We start from the raw sequence: 26,397 nt of genomic DNA, 5'->3' as shown, positions 1-26,397 counted from the left end.
TCGGGTCGGCCCCGTTTTCGATCAGGAGCTGTGAGCGGGCAAGGAGTCTCGTGTTCAGATGGCTGCGTTCGGAAAGGTTGAGCAAATCGAGGAGTGGTCGGAGTACGAGGGAAGGTTGGGCCACTTTTTCTGTGCTAATGGAATTACTGAGGAGGCTAAGAAGTGCTCTGTTCTCCCGAGTGTGTGGGACAAAGATGTACAAGCTGATAAGGAACCGCGGAAACCGAGAGAAATTCCGTACGATGAACTGGTCAAGCTCGTGGGGTACCACCACAATCTGAAGCCTTCAATGATAGTTCAACGGTTCAGGTTTCACAGCCACGTCCGGAAGCCAGGTCAGTCTGTGGGCGATTTTGTGGCTGAGCTTCGGCAGCTGTCGGAGCATTGCGATTTTGGAGCCGTGTTGGATGACATGCTCCGTGATAGATTAGTATACAGCATTAATAATGATGCCGTACAATGCCGCTTGTTGGGGAAAACTCCACCGTTGACTTTCAAGACAGCCCTCAAGATTGCTCAAGGCATGGAGTTGGCTGCTGATAATGCCAAGGATACACAGAAAGGATATGGGGGGTCGCAGTCGGCGGCAGTGCTCCAAGTCAGGAGGGAGACTGGGGACAGGAACAGTGGGTGGAATGTTTTCGGTGTGGAGGAACGCACTATGCAAATGTTTGTAAATTCAAAGATACTCTCTGCCATGCTTGTAGCGAGAAGGGACATTTTGTTAAAAAGTGCAGGAGCATAAAGGGTGAGGTTAAGCCTGGGCAGGGGAAAGCTCAACAGGCTCAGGCAGCCACACACCACCTAGGAGAAGCAGACGGAGAGACAGCGTGTGCCTACAACATGTTTGGGGTGGAAACGGGTGAGGGACCACCTGAACCATATTATGCCACAGTCACTGTCAAGGGAAAGGGCATTAAGTTCAAGGGATTCAGGGGCTACTGCATCGGTCATTAGTGAGGAGACCTACAGGAGGACATGGGGATCCAACCTGCCTCCCATCAGACCATCTAAGCTCCAACTCAGGACCTATACGGGGCAGCCGATACCTCATTTAGGGGTGTTATATGTGGATATTTCGGCCAGGGGCCGGAAGGCTGAAGCCAGGCTGGTGATAGCTAAGGGCAGTGGGCCCGGTCTTTTGGGCCGCGATTGGCTTCGCAAAATCCAGCTCAACTGGCATGAAATTAATTATGCATGCACGACGGAGGACATTCTGCAGCGGTATAGTGACGATTTCAGGGACGAGCTGGGCACACTGAAGGGTGTGACCGTGAAACTCCGTGTCGACCCTGAGGCCACAACACGTTTTTTAAGCCCAGGTCAGTGCCCTATGCCATGAAAGGCAAAGTCCAGGCGGAGCTGGTACATTTACAGGGGCTGGACATCATTAAGCCAGTCCAGTTTTCAAGGTGGGTGGCACCTATTGTTCCAGCTTTGAAGGCAGATAAAACGGTGAGGATATGTGGGGACTACAAGCTTACGGTGAATCAGGTCTCTAAGCTGGAGGAGTACCCATTGCGATGGGTGGATGACCTGTTTGCGACCCTGTCGGGGGTAAACTGTTCACAAAGCTGGACATGAGCCACGCCTACCAACAGCTGCTGCTCGACGAGGATTCAAAGGAGTACGTCACCATCAATACGCACAATGGATTATTCAAATACAATCGCCTGGTGTTTGGAGTGGCATCTAGCCCTGCCATTTTCTAAAGGACAATGGACTCTTTGCTGCAGGGGATTCCGCATGTAGCAGTGTATCTTGATGATATTTTGATCACAGAAGCCACGGAGGGGGAGGATCTGGCTAATTTAGAACAGGTGCCGAAGAGACTCTCAGATGCAGGGCTGCGGTTGAAATGTGGAAAATGTGTGTTCCTGGCTCTGAGTGTGACCTACCTGGGACACGAGATTACAGCTGAGGGGCTTTGCCCAGTGGAGGACAAAGTGAGAGCTATCAAGGAGGTCTCAAGCCCCAAGAGCATCACTGAACTCAGATCATTTTTGGGCATGGTGAATTATTATGGCAAGTTTCTTCCGGACCTCTCAAAGGTTTTGGCCCCACTGTATCAGCTGCTTCACAATGACACTAAGTGGCGGTGGGATGAAGAGCAGGAGGAAACTTTCAAGGAAGTGAAAGAACTCCTGCACTCAGTGAAGCTGCTCGTTCACTATGACCCAGACAAGGAGATCACCCTTTCATGCGAAGCTTCGCCCTATGGAGTCGGGGCAGTTCTCTCACACGTAATGGAGGACCGTTCAGAGAAGCCTATTGGTTTTGCTTCATGTACGCTGACGGCTGCTGAGAAAGGATATTCACAGCTAGACAAAGAAGGTCTGGCCATTATTTTTGTGGTCAAATGTTTTTATCAGTACCTCTATGGACATCCATTCACATTTTATATGGACCGTAAACCACTGATGAGTCTTTTTAGGGAGACCAGATGCATCCCACCACTAGCCTCAGCCAGGATACAGCGTTGGGCTCTCACATTGTCAGCCTACCTGTATACTATCGTGTACAGAGCGAGTGGAGATAATGCAAACGCCGATGCGCTGAGTCGACTCCCTTTACCTGAGACACCTGTTACTCCAGATGTGCCTCCAGAGACTGTGTTTTCATTGGACAGGCTGTCCGAGACACATGTAAAGGCGACCCAGATCAAGCAATGGACAGAGAGGGTCCCAGTCCTGTCTCAAGTCAAGACTTTTCTTTTACAAGGTTGGCCCAGAGTCGTGGAAGGAGAGGAACTGAGACCTTATGCCAAACGCAAGACCGAACTGAGTCTGCAGGATGGTTGCATTTTCTGGGGGGCGAGGGTCATCGTGCCTCCCCCTGGCTGTTCACAGATTGTGGAGGAAATTCATGAGACTCACCCAGTGGTGCCTCGAATGAAAAGCCTTGCAAGATCCTACGTCTGATGGCCAAGAATGGATCAGGATCTGGAGAACATGGTAAAATCACGCACGCAATGTCAGACCAATCAGAACATGCCACCACCAGCTCCTTTGCACTCATGGGAGTGGCCAGTCTGCCCCTGGTCTAGGCTACATTTGGACTTTGCTGGCCCCTTTATGGGGCAGATGTTTCTTGTAATGGTGGATGCACATTCCAAATGGATCGAAGCTCACATCATGAGCAACATCACAGCCCCCTCAACCACAGACAAACTCAGGCAAGTATTTGCAGTCCACGGGTTGCCTGACACTCTGGTCACTGATAATGGCCCGACGTTCACCAGTGAGTTCATGCGGCAGAATGGCATTCATCACATTCAGACGGCCCCTTTCCACCCAGCCTCAAATGGTTTGGCTGAGCGGGCTGTTCAGACAGTGAAGGAAGGCCTGAAGCGGATGACAGGGGACTCTCTTAGTACCCGGCTTTCACGTTTCCTGTTTAAATACCGCTTCATTCCACAGACTATGACTGTACACACTCCAGCAGAGATGCTGATGGGGCGTAGTTCTAAGTCGAGATTGGACCTGCTGCGCCCGGACATGAAGGCAAAAGTGGAGAGAAAACAGGAAAAGCAGAAGGAGGGACATGATCAACAAGTGTGAGAGAAACAGTTAGAACCGGATGACAATGTCTATGTGAGAAACAATCAGCAATGGCTACCTGGTGTTATTCTTAAGCAGAGTGGTCAGGTCTCCTACGTTGTTAAGCTGACTGATGGGCGTGTTTTCTGCAGACATCAGGACCATGTGCGCCTGCATCATGATTCCAGCTCAGAGGTAGACAGTTCCATGGAGTTTCCAATGGGGAGACAGACTACTGGGGAAGCATGTCCACCAGTGACTTTGCTAGAGGGAGAGACACTGGCAGAGGGGGCAGAGTCCCCCGAAGAAGATAGACATTCTCACGCGGACACACAGACCCCTCTCGTGTCCCCAACACTAGATCCACCCAAAACATCCTCACCAGCGGTGCCTGCTGGGTCACCGGGGGTAGTGCGTAAATCGCAGTGCCCGCGCAAACCTCCTGACAGACTGAATCTTTGATTGGATAGTTTCTTTTGTTGTTAGATTGAATGTTGAATTTGCCATGCTTTTTTTTTAGGTATTTTTGTATTGGTAACCTGTTGCTAATGATACCACTGTTTTACTTCCCAGTTCTTCTGTATTTGGGGAATGTTGGATTTTAAAGGGGGAGAAGTGGTGTAATGTGAGTATTATTAAAAGTAAGTTAATACTAGTCAGGGAGCTGTTGGTAGCAAGAGGCGGGATCCAGGGTTGGCGGGGTCTTTACTTCTGCTCTTTTTACTCCCAGTATGCATTGTATATAGTTCCTCCACCCATTCCGCACGAGGTACCTAGAAGCCTCTGTATTGTAAATATAATTTGCCATCCCAGATAAAGATGCTCTTTTGGTCATCAAGTTGTCAAGTGGTCTTTTTGTAAAATAGAAGTTACCACACATCTCGGATTGCAAGACCCTGCAGTGGATAGTGAGGTCAGCTGAGAAGGTCATCGGGGTCTCTCTTCCTGCCATCACGGACATTTACACTACACGCTACATCTGCAAAGGAAACAGCATTATCAAGGACCCCACGCACCCCTCATACAAACTCCTCTCCCTCCTGCTGTCTGGGAAAAGGCACCGAAGCATTCGGGCTCTCACGACCAGACTGTGTAACAGTTTCTTCCCCCAAGCTCTCAGACTCCTCAATACCCAGAGCCTGGACTGACAACTTACTGCCCTATTGTCCTGTTTATTATTTATTGTAATGCCTGCACTGTTTTGTACACTTTACGCAGTCCTGAGTAGGTCTGTTGTCTAGTGTTTTTTTATTCTGTGTTGTTTTTTACGTAGTTCAGTCTAGTTTTTGTACTGTGTCATGTAACACCATGGTCCTGAAAAAACATTGTCTCATTTTTACTATGTACTCTACCAGCAATTACAGTCGAAATGACAATAAAAGTGACTTGACTTGACTTATCTTGAAAGGACAACTTGTTGGCCATTGCTAAAAAGCTGGAACTTACTGAGGTAAAGCCGGCTATGAAAAAGGCAGAAATTCAGAGGAGAATAGCTGAGCACTATGTATCTATGGAGATGTTAGAAAAGGGGAGGTGTTAGAAAGGTTTCCTGAAAGTAAACCAGTTAACCTTGAGATCCAGTTGAAGCTGGAACAAATAAAGTTATAGGCGCTTAAATTAGAGGACAGCAAAAGACAAAGGCAGTTCGAAGCTGTGGAAGCAGACAAAAAAAGACAGTTTGAGGCTGAACAACAACAAAGATCACTATCAAAGATAGAAAAACAGAGGCAGTTTGAGCTAGACAAGGTAGGGCTCAAGAGGCAACCTGCTGACTCTGGTGATAAGTTAAATTTTTGATGAAGCTGAGGATGATACATACTTTCAACATTTTGAGAAAGTTACTCAGAACCTACAGTGGCCCTAAGTTGGTTGGCTTCTTTTGTTACAGAGTGTAATTAAGGGTAATGCTCAGCAGGCTTATTCTGCCCTGTCAGTTGACGATGCAACTAATTATGAGGCCGTGAAACAGGCTGTGCTTAAAAGCCTATGAGGTGGTTCCAGAAGCCTATGGGCAAAGGTTTAGGAATCTGAGGAAATCTGTGAACCAGACTCATGTGGAATTTGCTTATGAGAAGTCTGTGTGTTTGGAACGATGGTGCACATCTAAAAATATGGATGGTAATTTTGACAAATTGAAAGAGTTGGTTTTAATTGAAGAATTTAAAAGGTGCATCCATAATGACATAAAGACATATTTAAATGAGAAGGATGCTGCCACTTTGCAAGAATCTGCTAAATTAGCAGATGAGTTTGCTCTAACCTACAAGGTTAAGTTTACTCCGAATAAGACCTTCCTAAAGAGTAGCATGGATAGTCAGGGTAAACCAGTAATTAAACTTGGGACTAGTGTTTGCTGTTAGGGAATAACCTAGCAGGTGGAAAAGTTGTTCCTGCAGTGCAGCTGTTGACTAAGCCATTCACTGATGACCCAAAGACGGATTCTAACATTTATCCTTCCTGTGCAGTACCTCAAGCTATGGCTCAGAAGCTAGCCAATGCGGATGGTTCTGTGCAGCATGGTTCTGCTACCCATGATAGCCCAAATTGGGAGTCAGATCTTGGTGACTTGTCAGCAACTTTCCTTACTTCACTATTCAAACAGGATCCTTGTTTTAGGTCTGACTATAAAGATTTGTCTGGTTATATGGTTATCTCTGTTTTGAATGGATGGCCCTCTATCCTGATGCTGTGTCCTCGTGTCCTAGACTCTCCCACCATGGGAAACATCCTTTCCACATCTACTCTGTCTAGTCCTTTCAACACTCGAAAGGTTTCAATGAGATCCCACCTCATCCTTCTGAATTCCAGTGAGTACAGACCCAGAGCTATCAAGCGTTCCTCGTATGATAACACTTTCATTCCTGGAATCACCCTTGTGAACCTCCTCTGGACCCTCTCCAATGCCAACAAATCTTTTCTAAGATGAGGGGCCCAAAACTGTTCACAGTACTCAAGGTGAGGCCTCACCAGTCCCTTCTAAAGCCTCAGCATCACATCCCTGCTCTTGTATTCTAGACCTCTTAAAATGAATGCTAACATTATGAAGAAAGCTAATGGCATGCTGGCTTTTATAACAAGGGGAATTGAGTATAGGAGTAAAGAGGTCCTTCTGCAGCTGTACAGGGCCCTGGTGAGACCCCACCTGGAGAATTGTGTGCAGTTTTGGTCTCCAAATTTGAGGAAGGACTTTCTTGCTATTGAGGGAGTGCAGCGTAGGTTCACAAGGTTAATTCCCAGAATGGCGGGACTGTCATATGTTGAAAGATTGGAGCGACTGGGCTTGTATACACTGGAATTTAGAAGGATGAGAGGGGATCTGATTGAAGCATATAAGATTATTAAGTGATTGGACACACTGGAGGCAGGAAGCATGTTCCCGCTGATGGGTGAGTCCAGAACTAGAGGCCACAGTTTAAGAATAAGGGGTAGGCCATTTAGAATAGATATGCGGAAAAACCTTTTCACCCAGAGAGTGGTGGATATGTGGAATGCTCTGGCCCAGAAGGCAGTGGAGGCCAAGTCTCTGGATGCATTCAAGAGAGAGTTAGATAGAGCTTTTATAGATAGCGGGGTCAAGGGATATGGGGAGAGGGCAGGAACAGGGTACTGATTGTGTGTGATCAGCCATGATCACAGTGAATGGTGGTGCTGGCTAGAAATGGCCTTCTCCTGCACCTACTGTCTATTGTCTATTGTCATTGCATTTGTCTTCTGCACCACTGATTCAACCTGCAAGTTGTCATCAGGAAGGAGGTGTAGAAGCCTGAAGGCACACACTCAGTGATTCGGGAACAGCTTCTTTCCCTCTGCCTTCCTTTTCCTAAATGGACTTTGAACCCATGAACTCCACCTCACTATTTTTCATTATTTGACCTGAGTATTCCTGGGTCACCATTCTCCCGGAAGGAGTGGAGTACCAGGGTCCCGATAAGTGGGGAGGTCATGACTCCTACATGTGTTACCCAGGGTTGGGTGACCAAAATAACCTTGGAGCAGCTGGACAAGTTCAAGGTATTTTGAGACTTTCTTCCAGGAGGCCAATAGGTTGCCCAAAATAGGGGCAGGAGGCACAGTACAGAGCATTATGATGAGCAGGGGTCCAGCCCTGCCCAACCCCAGGAACAGGCTGTGGGTGTTATTTTCAAACCAGGGGAGTGGGGATACCCTTCCCCTGCAACTGGTCCCAAGGCTGAGACTACTCCTGTCGTGGGGCCACTCAGTGAGGCTGCTCCCATGGTATGGTGAGCGCATCATTTTATGCAACCCTGATCTCACTGGACCCATCGTGAGGAAGTGCAGGGAGTGCTTTGGGAGGACCTGTCAAAGGTCAGTCCTGAGAGCGTCCCTTATCACTGGAGGAGCTGAACACACCCTTAACCAGTTATGCAAATCCCTGGGGTTGGACGGGCTGACTGTGGAATTCCTCAGGGCCTTCTGGGACATACTGGGTGCTGATTTCACCAGGATCTGGTTACAGGCTCCTTCTACAAATGTACAGTAGAGAGCATTCTGACTGGCTGCATCACCATTTGGTGTGGGGGTGGGGGGGGGGGTTATTGCCCAAGATGGTCGCTCTATCATGGCTACAAGCCTCCGTAGTACTAAGGCATCTTCAGTGAGCGGTGCCTTAGAAAGGCGGCACTTATCATTCAGGACCCCCAATACCCAGGACATGCCCCCATCACACTGTTCCCATCAGAAAGGAAGCACACACTCAGTGGTTCCATAACAGCTTCTTCCCCTCTGCCTTATGATTTCTAAATGGATATTGAATCATTGAAACACAAAATGCTGGAGAAAGTCAACAGGCCAGGCAGCATCTATGGAAAAATGTACAGTCAATGTTTCAGGCGGAGGCCCTTCAGCAGGACCCATGAATACTGCCTCACTACTTTTTATTTCAGTTTTTTACTGCACTACTTATTTGGATTTAACTATTGAATACATACACATGCACACACACACACATATATATATATATATATATGTCACTACAGATTTTTCTCTATTTATTTATAGAAACATAGAAAACCTATGGCACAATAGAGACCCTTTGGCCCCAGGGCCGGATTAAGCTAGTGCGGGGGACTGTAGCATATGTTATAAAGGGGCCCTAAATTTTAAAAAATGCACATAAGTATTAAAACAAAAATTATTTACTTCCATAGTAAAGTCATTGATTTTTTTCATTTAGAATGATGAGAGGGGATCTGATTGAAACATATAAGATTATTAAGGGATTGGACACGCTAGAGGCGGGAAACATGTTCCCAATGTTGGGGGAGTCCAGAACCAGAGGCCACAGTTTAAGAATAAGGGGTAGGCTATTTAGAACGGAGTTGAGGAAAAACTCTTTCACTCAGACAGTTGTGGATCTGTGGAATGCTCTGCCTCAGAAGGCAGTGGAGGCCAATTCTCTGGATGTTTTCAAAAAAGAGTTAGATAGAGCTCCTAAAGATAGCAGAGTCAAGGGATAAGGGGAGAAGGCAGGAACAGGGTACTGATTGTGGATGATCAGCCATGATCACATTGAATGGCGGTGCTGGCTAGAAGGGCCGAATGGTCTATTCCTGCACCTATTGTCTATTGTCATTTTCTATACAGACAGATAACAGGACAAATGTCTGACACTTCAGTTATAGTATTACTTACATGAAGGTATCAATTTCAAATGTCAGAAGTAACAAAACTACAATTTAAAAGTTAGATTGTCTAGAGTTAGCATGAGCAAATTTGTTGATGATACTGGAAATGTCTATTTCACGCAGAAGTTCACGTTCAATGCTCATTAGAGTGAGTTTGTTCAATCTGTTTTGACCAATGGTGTTCCTTAGTTCATTTTAAATATTTTTCAGTTTTGAAAATGAGCGTTCTCCACTGCAGCTGGTAACTATGACTAACAAATAGATGCGCAACCAAACCCCGTCTGGTATTGCAGCCTTTGCCCGAAGTGCAGCTCCCAAACTCCGTCCTCTCCACAGACCACTCTGAGCGCACACTGTCCCGCCCACTGACACGCTTCAGCCAATGAGAGCATGCTTCTTCCAGCGGTACTCGCCGATTGGCTGAGAGTGTCCCTGAGGACGGCCTGCTACCGGGAGCTGGAGCTGTCAGTCTCTGTTCTCAGAATCAAAGGAAGTTTCCCGAAACTCAAAGTGCAAAGTAAGTTTTATTATCAGAATGAAACTGGGTTCACAGCTTTTTGGAAATGCTTGGCTGAAGTCATTTATTTAAGTGTAACTGAATCGTCCACCCAAAAGCTCATCCAACAGTCGTGAGAATACGGTGAGAATGCCGATTTCACCAGAATGCGGCTTGTTTATAAAGTGCGGGCGGGGCCCGTAGCATATGCTACTTTTGCTACTAGGTTAATCCGGCCCTGTTGGACCCACAAAGCTGAGCCGAATATGTCCTTACCTTATCTGTTTTTCCATGCATCTATCCAGGAGTCTCTTAAAAGAACCTGTCATATCCGACTCCATCACGCACTCACCACTCTGAGTAAAAAAACTTAACCCTGACATCTCCTCTGTACCTACTTCCAAGCACCTTAAAACTATGCCCTCTTGTGCTTGCCATTTCAGCCCTCTGAAAAAGCCTCCAACCATCCGCACGATAAATGCCTCTCATTCTCTTATACTGTACACCTCTATCAGGTCACCTCTCATCATCTGTTGCTCCAAGGAAAAAAGGCAGAGTTCACTCAACCTATTCTCATAAACCATGCTCCCCAATCCAGGCAACATCCTTGTAAATCTCCTCTGCATCCTTTCTATGGCTTCCACATCCTTCCTGTAGTGAGGCGACCTGAACACAGTACTCCAAGTGGGGTCTGACCAGGGTCCTATATAGCTGCAACATTACCTCTCGGCTCCTAAATTCAGTTCCACAATTGATGAAGACCAATCCACCATATGCCTTTTTAACTACAGAGTCAATCTGCGCAGCAGTTTTGAGTGTCCTATGAACTTGGACTCCAAGATCCCACTGATCCCCCACACTGCCAAGAGTCTTACCATTAATACTATATTTTGCCATTATATTTTACCTACCAAAATGAACCATCTCACATTTATCTGGGTTGAACTCCATCTGCCACTTCTCAGCCCAGTTTTGCATCCTATCAATGTCCCGCTGTAATATCTGACGGCTCTTCACACTATTCACAACACCATCAACATTTGTGTCATCAGCAAATTTAATAATCCATCCTTCCACTTCCTCATCCAGGTCATTTATAAAAATCACAAAGAGCAGGGATCCCAGGACAGATCCCTCAAGCACACCACTGGTCACCGACCTCCATGCAGCATATAACCTGTCTACAAGCACTCTTTGCCTTCTGTGGGCAAGCCAGTTCTCGATTCACAAAACAATATCTGCTTGGATCCCATGCCTGCTTACTTTCTCAATAAGCCTTGGATGGGGAACCTTATCAAATGCCTTGCTGAAATCCATATACACTACATCTACTGCTCTACCTTCATCAACGTGTTTAGTAACATCTTCAAAAAATTCAATCAGGCTCGTAAGGCGCAACCTGCCTTTGACAAAGCCATGCTAACTATTCCTAATCATATTATACCTCTCCAAATGTTAATAAATCCTGCTTCTCAGGATCTTCTCCATCAACTTACCAACCACTGAAGTAAGACTCACTGGTCTATAATTTCCTGGGCTATCTCTACTCCCTTCTTTGAATAAGGGAACAACATCTGCAACCCTCCAATCCTCTGGAACCTCTCCTGTGCGCATTAATGATGCAAAGAGCCAGAGGCTCAGCAATCTCCTCCATTAGCCTGGGGTACATCTCGTACTGTCTGGGTGACTTATCCAACTTGGTGCATTCCAAAAGCTCCAGCACATCCTTTCTATTAATATCTACATGCTCAAGCTTTTCAGTCCGCTTTAATTCATCCCTACAATCACCAAGATCCTTTTCCATAGTGAATACTGAAGCAAACTATTCATTAAGTACCTCTGCTACCTCCTCCGGTTCCATACGTACTTTTCCACTGTCACACTTGATTGGTCCTATTCTCTCATGTCTTATCTTCTTTTTCTTCACATACTTGTATAATGACTTGGAGTTATTCTTAATCCTATCCACCAAGGCCTTCATATAGCCCCTTCTGGCTCTCCTAATTTCATTTTTAAGCTTCTCCCTGCTAGCCTTATATTCTTCTAGATCTCTATTGTCACCTAGTTTTTTGAACCTTTTGTAAGCTCCTTTTTTCCTTCTTGACTAGATTTACAACACCCTTTGTACACCACGGTTCATGTACCCTACCATCCTTTCCCTGTCTCATTGGAACATTTGCCACATTTCTGCCACACATTTCCTTGAGAACATCTGTTTCCAATTTATACTTCCAAGTTCCTGGCTGATAGCCTCTTCTTTCCCCTAGTCCTAATTTGTCTGTCATATCCCTCTCCAAAGCTATGGTAAAGGAGATAGAATTGTGATCATTATCTCCAAACTGCTCTCCCACTGAGAGATCTAACATCTGACCAGGTTCATTTCCAAATACCAGATCAAGTACAGCCTCTCCTCTTGTAGGCTTATCTACATATTGTGTCAAGAAACCTTCCTGAACACACCTAACAAACTCCACCCCATCTAAACCCTTCACTCTAGGGACATTCCAATCGATATTTGGGAAATTAAAATCTCCCATCACGACAACCCTATTATTATTACACCTTTCCAGAATCTGTCTGCCTATCAGCTCCTTGATGTCCCCTTTACTTTTGGGTGGTTATAAAAAAAACCAGAGAGTTATTGACCCCTTGCTGTTCCTAACTTCCACCCACAGAGACTCCGTAGACAATCCCTCCATGGCGTCCTTTTCTGCAGCCATGACACTATCTCTGATCAACAGTGCCACACCCCCACCTCTTTTGCTTCCATCCCTGTCCTTTCTGAAACTTCTAAAACCCAGCACTTGAAGTAACCATTCCTGCCCTTGAGCCATCCAAGTCTCTGTAATGGCCACAACATCATAGCTCCAAGTACTAATCCACACTCTAAGCTCATCTGCTTTGTTCATGATGCTTCTAGCATTAAAATAGACACATCTCAAACCATCACTCTGAGCGTATCCCTTCTCCCTCTCCTTCCTCTCGCATTGTCTCCAAGCTTTCAATATTTGTGAGCCAACCACCTCTTCCGCCGTCTCTTCAGTTCAGTTACCACCCCACAGCAATTCTAGTTTAAACTCTCCCCAGTAGCCTTAGCAAACCTTCCCGCCAGGATATTGGTCCCCTCAGATTCAAGTGCAACCCGTCCTCTTTGTACAGGTCACATTTACCCAAAAGAGGTCCCAATGGTCCAGAAATCTAAATTTCTTCCCCCATGCTCCACCCCTCAGCCATGCATTTATCCTCCACCTCATTCTATTCCTGCACTCACTGTCACATGGCACGGGAAGTAATCAAAAGAATACTACCTTTGAGGTCCTGCTTCTCAGCTTCCTTCCTAACTCCCTGTCGTCTGCTTTCAGGACCTCCTCCCTTTTCCTCGTTTGGTCCCAATATGTACCACGACATCTGGCTGTTCTCCTTCCCACTAAAATATCATGTATTTTGTGGTACTGCTGCCATAAAGTAAACAAATTTCTACATGCATGCCGGTGAGATTGAACCTGATTCTGATTACTTTGGTGTTGGGCAGTCGTGATCCTCCGCAAAAGAAGGGGGATCTTTTCCGCCTGGGGAATTGGCGCCCAGTCTCTCTCCTCTGCACCGAATTTCAGGTGTTTGCCCCAGTAATGGCCAATCGTCTAGGCTCCCTGCTGTCCCAAAGGATCCATCCAGACATGGTCCGAGGCTGGTCGATTGAGACTAATATGACCTGATCCATCTGTCCCACGAGTCTGGCCCGTCAGCCGCTATTTTCTGTCTCGATCAGGAGAAGATGTTTAACACAGTGAATCATGACTACCTCTCCTCGGGACTCTGCGCGCGTTCGGACTCCGACCGCATTTTGTTGCCCGTGTCCATGGAGTGCCTGATAAAGGTCAATAGATCCTTAATGGCACCCTTTTGTTTGGGGGAAGGGGTGCATCAGGGCTGCCCGATGTTGGGACATCTGTACTCTGCATAGAGCCTTTTCTCTGACTTCTTCGGGAGCGGTTGGCAGTCTGGCTCTACGCAAGCCGGAGATGAAGATAGTCCTTTTGGCTTATTGCAATGATGTCCTCCTTGATCACCAACCCTGTTGGCCTACAGAGGATGCAAGACTACCAGTGGGTCTTCTCAGTTGCATCCTCTGCCATGCATTGGCGTCAACTGGAGAAAGTGCTCCGGTCTTTTAATGGTTCATTGGGGGCGGGGGAGGCCTCCTTACCAGAGGAGATAAAACCATGCACCTCTTCTACCTGGGGGTCTAACTAAGCTTCACTGCGGAGACTTGGCCGGGAACTGCTGGGACACTGGTCTGGTCACTGTAGGTCATCAACCTGCTGGTAACCCCATGCTTTGGCACTGGCTGGTCACTCTAGTCCCGCCCACTGTATGCGGGCAGAGAGGACGCAGAAAAAGTCGGTGGAATTCTGGGATTACAGGAGGCAATAGGTCCCTGCTCTGGTCCAGAGTCTTCCTATTGGGGAGGGGGGTCAGTCACTGGTATGTACCCAGATGACAGCTCTCTGTCTCAGGACTTTACAAAGACACATGTTCTCCAAGCACCCTCCGTGGAGGCACGTACTGATGAAGCATTACTTCACCAGGGGCTTTGCCTTCAGGAGGGTACACTGATTCCTCCGGTCAGAGTTTTCCTGAACCTGCAGGGAGAGGCACTTGGGCCGCTGGAGAGATCGTTCCCCATCCCGTGAGGGTGGCTGGCGAAGTGGAGTGGCTATGGCCGCTGGAGAGATCGTTCCCCATCCCGTGAGGGTGGGTGGCGAAGTGGAGTGGCTATGGCCGCTGGAGAGATCGTTCCCCATCCCGTGAGGGTGGGTGGCGAAGTGGAGTGGCTATGGCCGCTGGAGAGATCGTTCCCCATCCCGTGAGGGTGGCTGGCGAAGTGGAGTGGGACACTAACCCCGAGATCTCCTTCAGAAACCTCGTGGAGATGTCCACCGTGTCTTTCCTCAACGTGCTGAGACGGGCTGCTCCTGCACACTTTTCACTTCATTGCCCTCTCCTACCGCCTGGACACGCCATGGCGGCCTGTCAGGCAGTGAAGTGGACGTGTCTCCATGCAGGCATGTTTCCCCTGTATACTGGGGACCTGGGGTGGAGGGTCTTGCACAGGGCAGTACCGTGGAATAGATTCCTGTGCAGGTTCACTGATACCCCGTCCACCTGTCCTTTCTGTGGATGGGAGGAGTCAGGTACCATGTCTATATGGAGGTTGAAGGGGCTACCTGCGCTGCTGGTTTATGGGCACCCAGTATGGGTCACTGGTTGGATGTTCTGGTAGGCTTGCTCCTGGACCTAGCCAAGATGCCCATTCGCAGGTCCAGGCAGCGGGCTGTTGAGGGATCTACCTGTCCAGGTCAGTGGGTACTTAGAAGGGGATCATGTGACCATTATCGGTTCAATGGGGGATTTTCGGAAATGGTGACCCACGAGGGAATTGAGTGCGTTTCCGATGGTAAAAACGGTACAGGTACTTTAACGAACTGTATTGTAACCCCCAACCGTTGTATTTTTTTGTATTTGAATAAAGTTTTGTACATTTGTGAAAAAATGGGTGGGACTGAGAGAGCAGCACTCAGCAAGAGGGCGGTAACGAGGGAGCGCCGCGCTAAGGAAGGAGCGTTCCTGATTGAGCGGCAACATGCTCGGTACTAACGGAGCGCCGCGCTAGGGGTGGAGCGGTACAGACGGAGCGCCATGTTGTAGGGGGAGCGTTGCAGAGGGAGCGCCGCGCTGAGGAAGGAGCGGTACCGAGGGAGCGCCACGACACGCAAAGGGAAGAACTGAGCGAACAGTGCGCCGAGGATAGGTACTGACGGAGCACTGTGCTGTGGAAGGATCGGTACGGAGGGAGCGCCTCGTAGTGAAAGAAGCAGTACCGAGGGAGCACCATGATGTAGGGGGAGCGCTGAGGAAGAAGTGGTACCCAGGGAGCGCCGCGCTGAGGAAGAAGCGGTACCGAGGGAGCGCCGCGCTGAGGAAGAAGCGGTACCGAGGGAGCGCCGCGCTGAGGAAGAAGTGGTACTGATATGTACTATCGCACTATGTCTTGGTGGCTAGACAGGACAGTGATGGAACATCAATTCTCTCCTCAACGAGTTAACGAGCCCCTCCGGTTCGCTGCTTCCAATCTGTTGTGAGAGGGAACTCCTGATTTAATCACTGCGAGGGTGTCTCAGCAATCATTGTAAACGCAGAATTTATTGCTGAACGTGTCGTTTATCAGAGAGGATTGTTTCCCATTAGCGATCTGCCGCGAAGATACATTTACACCAAAAACTGAGTCTTACAAAGACTGTCTCAGTCTCTACTGTCCGCCCCGACTCCAATTCCATATCTTCGTCTCTGTAATGCACCCCCGACTCGACCCCCTCCCCTGTCTCAGTCTCTATAATGTGCCCTGACCCCCACCCTCTGTCTCAGTCTCTGTAATGTCCACTGATCCCCACCCTCTGTCTCAGTCTCTGTAATGTCCCCCAATCCCCACCCCCTGTCTCAGTCTCTGTAATGTCCCCCAATCCCCATCCCCTGTCTCAGTCTCTGTAATATCCACTGATCCCCACCCCCTGTCTCAGTCTCTGTAATGTCCACTGATCCCCACCCTCTGTCTCGGTCTCTGTAATGTCCACTGATCCCCACCCCCTGTCTCAGTCTCTGTAATGTCCACTGACCCCCACCCTCTGTCTCAGTCTCTGTAATGTCCCCCAATCCCCACCCCCTGTCTCAGTCTCTGTAGTCCCTCATCCCCACCCTGGCTCAGTCTCTGTAATGTCCACTGATCCCCACCCCCTGTCTCAGTCTCTGTAATGTCCACTGACCCCCACCCTCTGTCTCAGTCTCTGTAATGTCCCCCAATCCCCACCCCCTGTCTCAGTCTCTGTAGTCCCTCATCCCCACCCTGGCTCAGTCTCTGTAATGTCCACTGATCCCCACCCCCTGTCTCAGTCTCTGTAATGTCCCCCAATCCCCACCCCCTGTCTCAGTCTCTGTAATGTCCCCCAATCCCCACCCACTGTCTCAGTCTCTGTAATATCCACTGACCCCCACCCCCTGTCTCAGTCTCTGTAATGTCCACTGACCCCCACCCTCTGTCTCAGTCTCTGTAATGTCCACTGATTCCCACCCTCTGTCTCGGTCTCTGTAATGTCCCCCAATCCCCACCCCCTGTCTCAGTCTCTGTAATATCCACTGACCCCCACCCCCTGTCTCTGTAATATCCACTGATCCCCACCCTCTGTCTCGGTCTCTGTAATGTCCCCCAATCCCCACCCCCTGTCTCAGTCTCTGTAATGTCCACTGATCCCCACCCTCTGTCTCGGTCTCTGTAATGTCCACTGACCCCCACCCCCTGTCTCAGTCTCTGTAATTTCTACTGATCCCCATCCTCAGTCTCAGTCTCTGTAGTCCCTCATCCCCACCCTGTCTCAGTCTCTGTAATGTCCACTGATCCCCACCCTCTGTCTCAGTCTCTGTAATTTCTACTGATCCCCATCCTCAGTCTCAGTCTCTGTAATATCCACTGACCCCCATCCCCTGTCTCAGTCTCTGTAATTTCTACTGATCCCCATCCTCAGTCTCAGTCTCTGTAGTCCCTCATCCCCACCCTGTCTCAGTCTCTGTAATGTCCACTGACCCCCACCCCCTGTCTCAGTCTCTGTAATGTCCACTGATCCCCACCCTTTGTCTCAGTCTCTGTAATGTCTACTGACCCCCATCCTCTGTCTCAGTCTCTGTAGTCCATCAACCCCCACCCCCTGTCTCAGTCTCTGTAATGTCTACTGACCCCCACCCCCTGTCTCAGTCTCTGTAATGTCCCCAACCCCCACCCTCTGTCTCAGTCTCTGTAATGACCCCCAACCCCCACTCCCTGTCTCAGTCTCTGTAATGACTCCAACCCCCACTCCCTGTCTCAGTCTCTGTAATGACTCCAACCCCCACCCTCTGTCTCAGTCTCTGTAATGAACCCCAACCCCCACCCTCTGTCTCAGTCTCTGTAATGACTCCAACCTCCACCCTCTGTCTCAGTCTGGTAAAGCTCCCCCCGTGACTCAACCCTCCACCCCATCTCAGTCTCTGTAATGTTCTTCCAACCCAACCTTCATCCCATCTCACTCTGTAATGTCTCACCGACTTGACCTCCACTCACTGTCTCTGTCTCTATAATGTCCTTCACACCCATTCTCAGTGTTTAGACAATAGACAATAGGTGCAGAAGTAGACCATTCAGCCCCTCGAGTCTGCACCGCCATTCTGAGATCATGGCTGATCATTCTCTATCAATACCCAGTCCCTGCCTTGTCCCCATATCCCTTGATTCCCCTATCCATCAGATATCTATCTAGCTCCTTCTTGAAAGCATCCAGAGAATTGGCCTCCACCGTCTTCCGAGGCAGTGCATTCCACACCTCCACAACTCTCTGGGAGAAGAAGCTCTTCCTCAACTCTGTTTTAAATAACTGACCTCTTATTCTCAATCCATGCCCTCTGGTACTGGACTCTCCCAAAATCTGGAACATATTTCCTGCCTCAATCCTATCAAATCCTTTAATTATCTCTCCAATCTCTCTGCGTAAGACAGCCCTGCCATCCCAGGAATCAACCTAGTGAATCTACACTGCACTTCCTCAATTGCCAGAATGTCCTTCCTTAAACCTGGAGACCAAAACTGTACACAATATTCCAGGTGTGGTCTCACCAGGGCCCTGTACAAATGCAAAAGGACATCCTTGCTCTTGTACTCAATTCCCCTTGTAACAAAGGCCAACATTCCATTTGCCCTCTTCACTGCCTGTTGCACTTGCTCATTCACCTTCATTGACTGATGAACTAGGACTCCTAGGTCTCTTTGCATTTCTCCCTTACCTAACTCTACACCGTTCAGACAATACTCTGCCCTCTTGTTCCTGCTTCCAAAGTGGATAACTTCACATTTATTCACACTGAATGACATCTGCCAAGTATCTGCCCACTCACCCAGCCTATCCAAGTCTCCCTGTATTCTCCTAACGTCCTCTTTGCATGTCACACTGCCACCCAGTTTAGTATCGTCAGCAAACTTGCTGATATAGTTTTCAATGCCCTCATCTAAATCGTTGACATATACTTTTCAATGCCCTCATCTAAATTGTTGTTTGTATTGTCCCTTCAGACCCAACTACCTGTCTCTGTCTCTGTAATGTCCACCTCTGTGATACTTCCTCTCCCGACATGGTCTCTGTTCCTGCTCCCATTCCCGTACCCCCACCCGTCAAGGAACTGTTCCACCCTTTCAATTTCTGCCCTAACATTCCTCACTGAAACTCTGATCTCAGAGCAATGTGATAGCATAGGCCACTCGGCCTTACTTTTCTGCCTCTTAGATCCTATTCTTATATCATGGCTATTATTTTGTGTCAGTGTTTCCCCCCCCCCCCCCCCACCAGCTCTTCCCCTGAATGTAATTAGTGTTGAAGGGCCTTGACTGGGAGGGAGTTCTGATGAAGGGTCTTGGCCTGAGACATGACTGTTCTCTCTTTTCCATGGATGCTGCCAGGCCTGCTGAGTTCCGCCAGCATTCTGCATTTGTTGCTAGAAGTGGGTGAGAAGGTTTCTCTTACTGCTGTCCTAACAGCTGACCCCTCATTTTGAGAGAGTGACTCTGGGTCCAGATGCCCCATCACCAGGGGAAGGATGGGATCTGGAATGGTCTGCTTTCATTGTCACCTCTAATTCCTCAAGGAAGGCAAAAGCTGTCTGATAAATCTTTCCTCATGGACAGTCCCACCATTCAAAGAATCAACCTGCTGCAAGTATTCATGGACAGGCATCTCGCTCCCATCCTTGTGGCCAGATTTGTCCCACAAGCACCAGAACTTGACATCATTGTAGTAAGATGTTTCTGCACTGACAGAAGAATCTGTCTGATTACTCATTGACTTAGTTATCCCAGAGTAAAGTGGATCTCTGGAAATCTCTGCCCCAGGATCGTTGAACACACAACATAGAACAGAAACAACAGAGGAAAGGCCCTTCGGCTCATTATGTCTGCACTGACAATGATAAACAAGAGATCATCTGTATATTCTGGAAATCCAAGCAACAGACAAAATGCTGGTGGAGCTCAGCACCGTTTTGTGTATGATGCTGAATGAAACTAATTTCCTTCTGTCTGTTCTTAATTGATACCCCTTCATTACCTGCACATCCATCTGCCTATTTCACAGCTTCATTAACACCACTGTCGTATCTGCCTGGTCAGGTCCTAGATATTCCTGTGCCTTCATACAGTATAAGGCATCCAGCACCTACTCTGCTGTGATGCAAACTATCCAAGACCTCCCCATTTACTTTTCCTAGCTCTGAAATATTCATGTCTTTCTCCATGGTAAACAGGAGAAATAGTGGGTGAGGACATCACTCACCTTGTGCAGCTCATCACACAGATCCCCACTTTCATCCTGAGGTTTCCTATTATATCTTCAGTTATTCTTTTTCTTTTAACATAAAATTCTTTGGATTGTCTTTAATCATTCCTGCCAAAGCTATCCCATTCCCTCTTTTCGTCTTTATTTCCTTTTTGAATACACTTCTAGACTTCTCCAGGGTTTCCCTTCAGCCCAGCTGCCTTTATTCAACCAATGCCTCCTGCTTTTTCCTGGTCATAGCCTCTATACCCCTTCCAATCCAGGGTTCTCTTCAGCCACCAGTTTTGTCTTTCACTCAAACAGGGACTTACAGAACTTGATTACTTATATCACTTTTAAAAGCCCTCTATTTGCCTGTTGTCTGTTTGCCCTTCAACAACCTACTGCAATCAACCTTTGCACAACTCCTGTCGCATACTGTCAGCATTCTCCTCGCCACAGTTCAGTGTTTGGACCTGTGGACCAGTTCTGTCCCTATCCATCACGAGCTTTACGTCAGTGTGGGAAGCATCAGGTTCCTGGGTGTCATCATCTCTGATGATCTGTCCTGGGCCCAACACATTGATGCAACCCTGAAGAATGCACTCCAGTGGCTATAATTAATTAGTACTTTGAGGAGATTTGATATGTAGAATCAGAATCATAGAACACTACAGTGAGAAACAGTCCCTTTGGCCCATCTAGTTCATGCTGAACCACAAATCTGCCTAGACCTATTGACTTGCACCTGGAACATAGCCCTCCATACTCCTCCCATCCATGCATCTATCCACATTTTTCTTAAATTTTGAAATTGAACCCACATCCACCACTCATGCTGGCAGCTTGCTCCACACCCTCACCACACTGAGAGAAGAAATTCCCCTTACGTATTTCACCTTTCACCCTTAACCCAAGAACTCTAGTTCAAGTCTCACCCAACCTCAGCTGAAAAAGCCTGTTTGCATTTACTCTATCTACACCCCTCATAATTGTATCCCTCTATCAAATCTTCCCTCATTCTCCTACACTCTAGGGAATAAAGTCGTAACCTATTCAACCTTCCCCTCATAACTGGGGCCCTGAAGTCCTGGCAACATCCTTGTGCATTTTCTCTTCACTCTTTCAATCTTAATTGTGTCTTTCCTGTAGACAGGTGAGCAAAACTGCACACAATACTCCAAATCAAGCCTCACCAAAGTCTTGTACAACATTATCAAAAGACTTTAGCAACTTTCTCCAGATGGAGAGCATTCTGACAGGTTGGATCACTGTCTGCTACGGAGGCTCCAAGGCTTAGGGTCACAAGAGGGTTACAGACTCAGCCAGCTCCATCACAGGCGTGACTCTCCCCACCATTGAGGACATCTTCAAGAGGTGATGCCTCAGGAAGACAGTATTCATCATTAAAGACCCTCACCATCCAGGATATGCCCTGGGAGGAGGTACTGGAACCTGAAGACACACACTCAATGATTCAGGAACAGATTCTTCCCCTTCACCATCTGATTTTTTAACAGTCTATGACCATGAACACTTTCCTATTATTCCTTTTTTCACTATTTATTTTTGCAACACAGTAATTTGTATCTATAGTACCAACCTGTTGCCATTAAACAACAAATTTCACAATGTACAGTACTGTGCAAGTCTTAGACACATATATATAGCTAGGGTGTTTAAGACTTTTGCACAATACTATAATAATTTTATGTTTTGCACTGTACTGCTGCCACAAAAAAAAGACATATGTGAGTGATGATAAACCTGATTCTGATATGGGTCTCTGTTGTGGACTGAGAGTAGGACGGGGTCAGGGAGAAGGGAATTATGGTTGGAAAAAGGGAAAGGAGAGGGGAGGGGATGGGAAACACCGAGAGACATTCTGTTATGATCAATTAACCAAATATTTGGAATCAAATGACCTTGTCTGAGGTCTCAGGGCTGGGTGTGACTGTACCTGTGCACCCTTCACACCCCGAGCACTCCTTCTCTATCACCTGTCCCACACCCCTCCTGTGGAGCTCCACCCTCACCATTCCCAACATCCTTTGCTCTTGCCAGATTTACAAATTCACTCTCTGCTTCACGTTGACAACTATAGTGATTATAAACCTGATGCTGAGGCCCTGAGGAATAGGACCTTTCCTTTCCCGGTCCTGATGCCGAGGCCCTGAGGAATAGGACCTTTCCTTTCCCGGTCCTGATGCCGAGGACCTTTCCTTTCCCGGTCCTGATGCCGAGGACCTTTCCTTTCCCGGTCCTGATGCCGAGGACCTTTCCTTTCCCGGTCCTGATGCCGAGGACCTTTCCTTTCCCAGTCCTGATGCCGAGGCCCCGAGGACCTTTCCTTTCCCGGTCCTGATGCCGAGGACCTTTCCTTTCCCGGTCCTGATGCCGAGGCCCCGAGGACCTTTCCTTTCCCGGTCCTGATGCCGAGGCCCCGAGGACCTTTCCTTTCCCGGTCCTGATGCCGAGGACCTATCCTTTCCCGGTCCTGATGCCGAGGCCCCGAGGACCTATCCTTTCCCGGTCCTGATGCCGAGGCCCCGAGGACCTTTCCTTTCCCGGTCCTGATGCCGAGGACCTTTCCTTTCCCGGTCCTGATGCCGAGGCCCTGAGGAATAGGACCTTTCCTTTCCCGGTCCTGATGCCGAGGCCCCGAGGACCTTTCCTTTCCCGGTCCTGATGCCAAGGACCTTTCCTTTCCCGGTCCTGATGCCGAGGCCCCGAGGACCTTTCCTTTCCCGGTCCTGATGCCGAGGACCTTTCCTTTCCCGGTCCTGATGCCGAGGCCCCGAGGACCTTTCCTTTCCCGGTCCTGATGCCGAGGACCTTTCCTTTCCCGGTCCTGATGCCGAGGCCCCGAGGACCTTTCCTTTCCCGGTCCTGATGCCGAGGCCCCGAGGACCTTTCCTTTCCCGGTCCTGATGCCGAGGACCTATCCTTTCCCGGTCCTGATGCCGAGGCCCCGAGGACCTATCCTTTCCCGGTCCTGATGCCGAGGCCCCGAGGACCTTTCCTTTCCCGGTCCTGATGCCGAGGACCTTTCCTTTCCCGGTCCTGATGCCGAGGCCCCGAGGACCTTTCCTTTCCCGGTCCTGATGCCGAGGCCCCGAGGACCTTTCCTTTCCCGGTCCTGATGCCGAGGCCCCGAGGACCTTTCCTTTCCCGGTCCTGATGCCGAGGCCCCGAGGACCTTTCCTTTCCCGGTCCTGATGCCGAGGCCCCGAGGACCTTTCCTTTCCCGGTCCTGATGCCGAGGACCTTTCCTTTCCCGGTCCTGATGCCGAGGCCCCGAGGACCTTTCCTTTCCCGGTCCTGATGCCGAGGCCCTGAGGACCTTTCCTTTCCCGGTCCTGATGCCGAGGCCCTGAGGACCTTTCCTTTCCCGGTCCTGATGCCGAGGCACCGAGGACCTTTCCTTTCCCGGTCCTGATGCCGAGGACCTATCCTTTCCCGGTCCTGATGCCGAGGCCCTGAGGACCTTTCCTTTCCCGGTCCTGATGCCAAGGACCTTTCCTTTCCCGGTCCTGATGCCGAGGACCCGAGGACCTTTCCTTTCCCGGTCCTGATGCCGAGGCCCCGAGGACCTTTCCTTTCCCGGTCCTGATGCCGAGGACCCGAGGACCTTTCCTTTCCCGGTCCTGATGCCGAGGCCCCGAGGACCTTTCCTTTCCCGGTCCTGATGCCGAGGACCCGAGGACCTTTCCTTTCCCGGTCCTGATGCCGAGGCCCCGAGGACCTTTCCTTTCCCGGTCCTGATGCCGAGGCCCTTTCCTTTCCCGGTCCTGATGCCGAGGACCTTTCCTTTCCCGGTCCTGATGCCGGGGCCCCGAGGACCTTTCCTTTCCTGTGATCTTTCTACCTTTACCTTCAGTGTGACCACCTAGTTGAAACTTCTATCTATGATGCTCTCAGTATCTTGGATCATCTTAAGGTCAGATCTTTTATTCTGCTTTCCCCCGTCATGTTAAGTATATGTTCTAAGACTTAGTATTTGACATTTCTACCCTGGGACAATGATTCCAACTGTTTCTCCTACCCGAAAAGTATGAACTGATTTACTTCGGAAGGCTGAAGGCAGAATATAAGAATACTGGCAGGATTCTAGGGGGATCTTGAAGACTACGGCCACAGAACTTTCAGAATTGCTGTGCAATTGAATATTGTGGTTAAGAAGGCTTATGGTGTGTTGCCCATCATTAGTCAGGGGATTGAGTTCAAGAGATTTTTGGTAATGTTGAAGCTCCATAAAAACAGTTGAACTACACCAGAGTATTGTGTTCAGTCCTGGTCACCTCCAAGGATGTGGAAGCTTTATAGAGGGTGTAGAGGAGATTTACCAGATTGCTGGCTGGTGTACAGAGTGTGTCTTATGATGATAGGTTGAGTGAACTTGGGCTTTTCACCCTGGAGCAAAGGAGGATGAGAGGTGACTCGATAGATGTGTACAAGATGATAAGAGACATAGGTCGAGTGAGCAGCCAAACCTTTTACCCCAGGTGAAAATGACTAATATAAGGAGCAATAATTTGAAAGTGATTGAAGGAAAGTATAAGGGGGATGCCAGAGATAAGTTATTATACACAGAGTAGTAGGTGGCTGGAACGCTCTGCAGGGGTGATAGTAGAGTTAGATATATTAGTAATATTTAAGAGACTCTTAGGTAGGCACATGTATGCCAGGAGTATGTGGAGGATAGGGTTAATCTCATAGGTTAAAAGGTTAGCACTACATTATGGGCTGAAGGGCCTAAACTGTGCTGTACTGTTCTATGTTCTATTTTTGTTCCAAAGTGGATGACCTCACTTTTCTCTGTACTTTGTTCAATCTGGCAGCTTGTTCCAACAGCCAGCCAACTTCTTGATGTATCTGTGCAGACTCTTCACAGCCTACACTGACATCTAGTGTTCTATTGTCAGCATCTCCTGCTATACACACTCTTCCCATTCTGGTTTGGGATGTCACAGTGATACCAGAGGGGGAGAGCAGGTCCCACTGACCGCAGTGAGAAATTAGAGTGGTAAAACTGACTCTGAGGAAAATGATGTTCATTAAAACCTGACACATTCACAGATGCCCTTCAGGGAAGGGAAATTGTTGTCCATAGGTGACCAGCCCTCGAGGACAGGGGTCCTGTACTCTGGAAATAAAAAAGGGCATGGTAGAGTCACAGTTAGAAAAATGCTTTACAGCAACAAAAATGCATTTTCACCACTGTCACGAGTTTGTATATTCTCCCAGTGACTGTGTGGCTTTCTTCCCACATTCCAACGACATGAAGGTTAGCAGGATAATTGGGCGGTGTGGGATCATTGGGCCAGGAGAGCCTGTTACTACACTGTATCTCTAAACCAAAGTATCCAATTTTAGATGGGCACATGGATGATAAAAAATGAAAGGCTATGCAGAGCGAAAGGTTGGATTGATCTTGGAATAGATTACAAGTTTGGCACCGCATTGTGGGCTTGAAGGGCCTGTACTGTTCTGTGTTTCCAAGCAGGGCTCTAGGGCCACTCAGCAGGTCAGGTAGTTGAAACCTATCAAATATTGAAAGGCTTTGATAGAACAGACGTGGTGAAGATTTTTCCAAGAATGGGAGAGTTGAGGAAATCAGAAACATGAGAGATTCTGCAGATGCTGGAAATCCAGAGCAACCCGGATATCTGAATGAGACAGACTGGGTCATAACCCCAAGGCATTCTATGTGTATGTGAAGGACAGAAGGGTTACAAGAATGAAGGTGGGGCCGCTAAAGGATAAAGAAGGCTTACAGGAAGAAAGCAGAGGTTAGTAGTGGAAGGAAAGTATTCTGCCTGGAGTTCAGTGACTAGTGGAATGCCGCAAAGACCTGTGCTGGGACCCCCTGCTCTGTGGTTTTTATAAATGACCTGGATGTAGAGGTGGAAGGATGGGTGATAAGTTTGCGGATGACACGAAAATTGGAGGAGTTGCGGATGGAGCTGTACGTTGTCGAAGGTTACACGAGGATAGAGACACGATGCAGACTTGGGCAGAAAAGTGGCAGATGGAGTTCAATCCAGATAAGTGTGAGTTGATGCATTTTGGAAAGACAAATCAGAAGGCTGAGTACGGGGTTAATGGTAGGTTACTTAAGAGTGTAGATGAATAAAGTGACCTTGTCGTTCAAATCCATAAGTCCCTCAAGGTTGCTGTGCAGGTTGATAGGGTAGTTAGGAAGGCCTATGGGATGCTAAGCTTCATTAATAGGGAGATTGAGTTCAATTAATCTAATTAGATTAGGAGTAGATAATGGAGGCTGCAGTTAGGGCAGCTGAGTGCTCCGTTTGCAGTATGTGGGAAGTCAG

General features: G+C 48.3%; 1 long non-coding RNA gene and 1 pseudogene across 1 annotated transcript in view; both read left to right on the top strand.

Annotated features, from left to right (window-relative positions):
- The first annotated feature begins 882 nt into the window (after window positions 1–882).
- On the top strand, window positions 883–3,560 carry LOC132402322 (uncharacterized protein K02A2.6-like; annotated as a pseudogene).
- Window positions 3,561–9,605: 6,045 nt separating this feature from the next.
- Window positions 9,606–26,397, top strand: part of LOC132401521 (uncharacterized) — a 30,038-nt gene continuing 13,246 nt past the window's right edge. The window contains exon 1 of the long non-coding RNA XR_009514593.1: window positions 9,606–9,701. This is a non-coding gene — a long non-coding RNA (uncharacterized LOC132401521). The remainder of the gene's footprint in view (window positions 9,702–26,397) is intronic.

Source organism: Hypanus sabinus, chromosome 11 (genome assembly GCF_030144855.1).
Source record: "Hypanus sabinus isolate sHypSab1 chromosome 11, sHypSab1.hap1, whole genome shotgun sequence".
NCBI lineage: Eukaryota > Metazoa > Chordata > Chondrichthyes > Myliobatiformes > Dasyatidae > Hypanus > Hypanus sabinus.
Note: the sequence above shows the minus strand (reverse complement) of the source record. Positions and strands in the feature narration are given on the sequence as shown.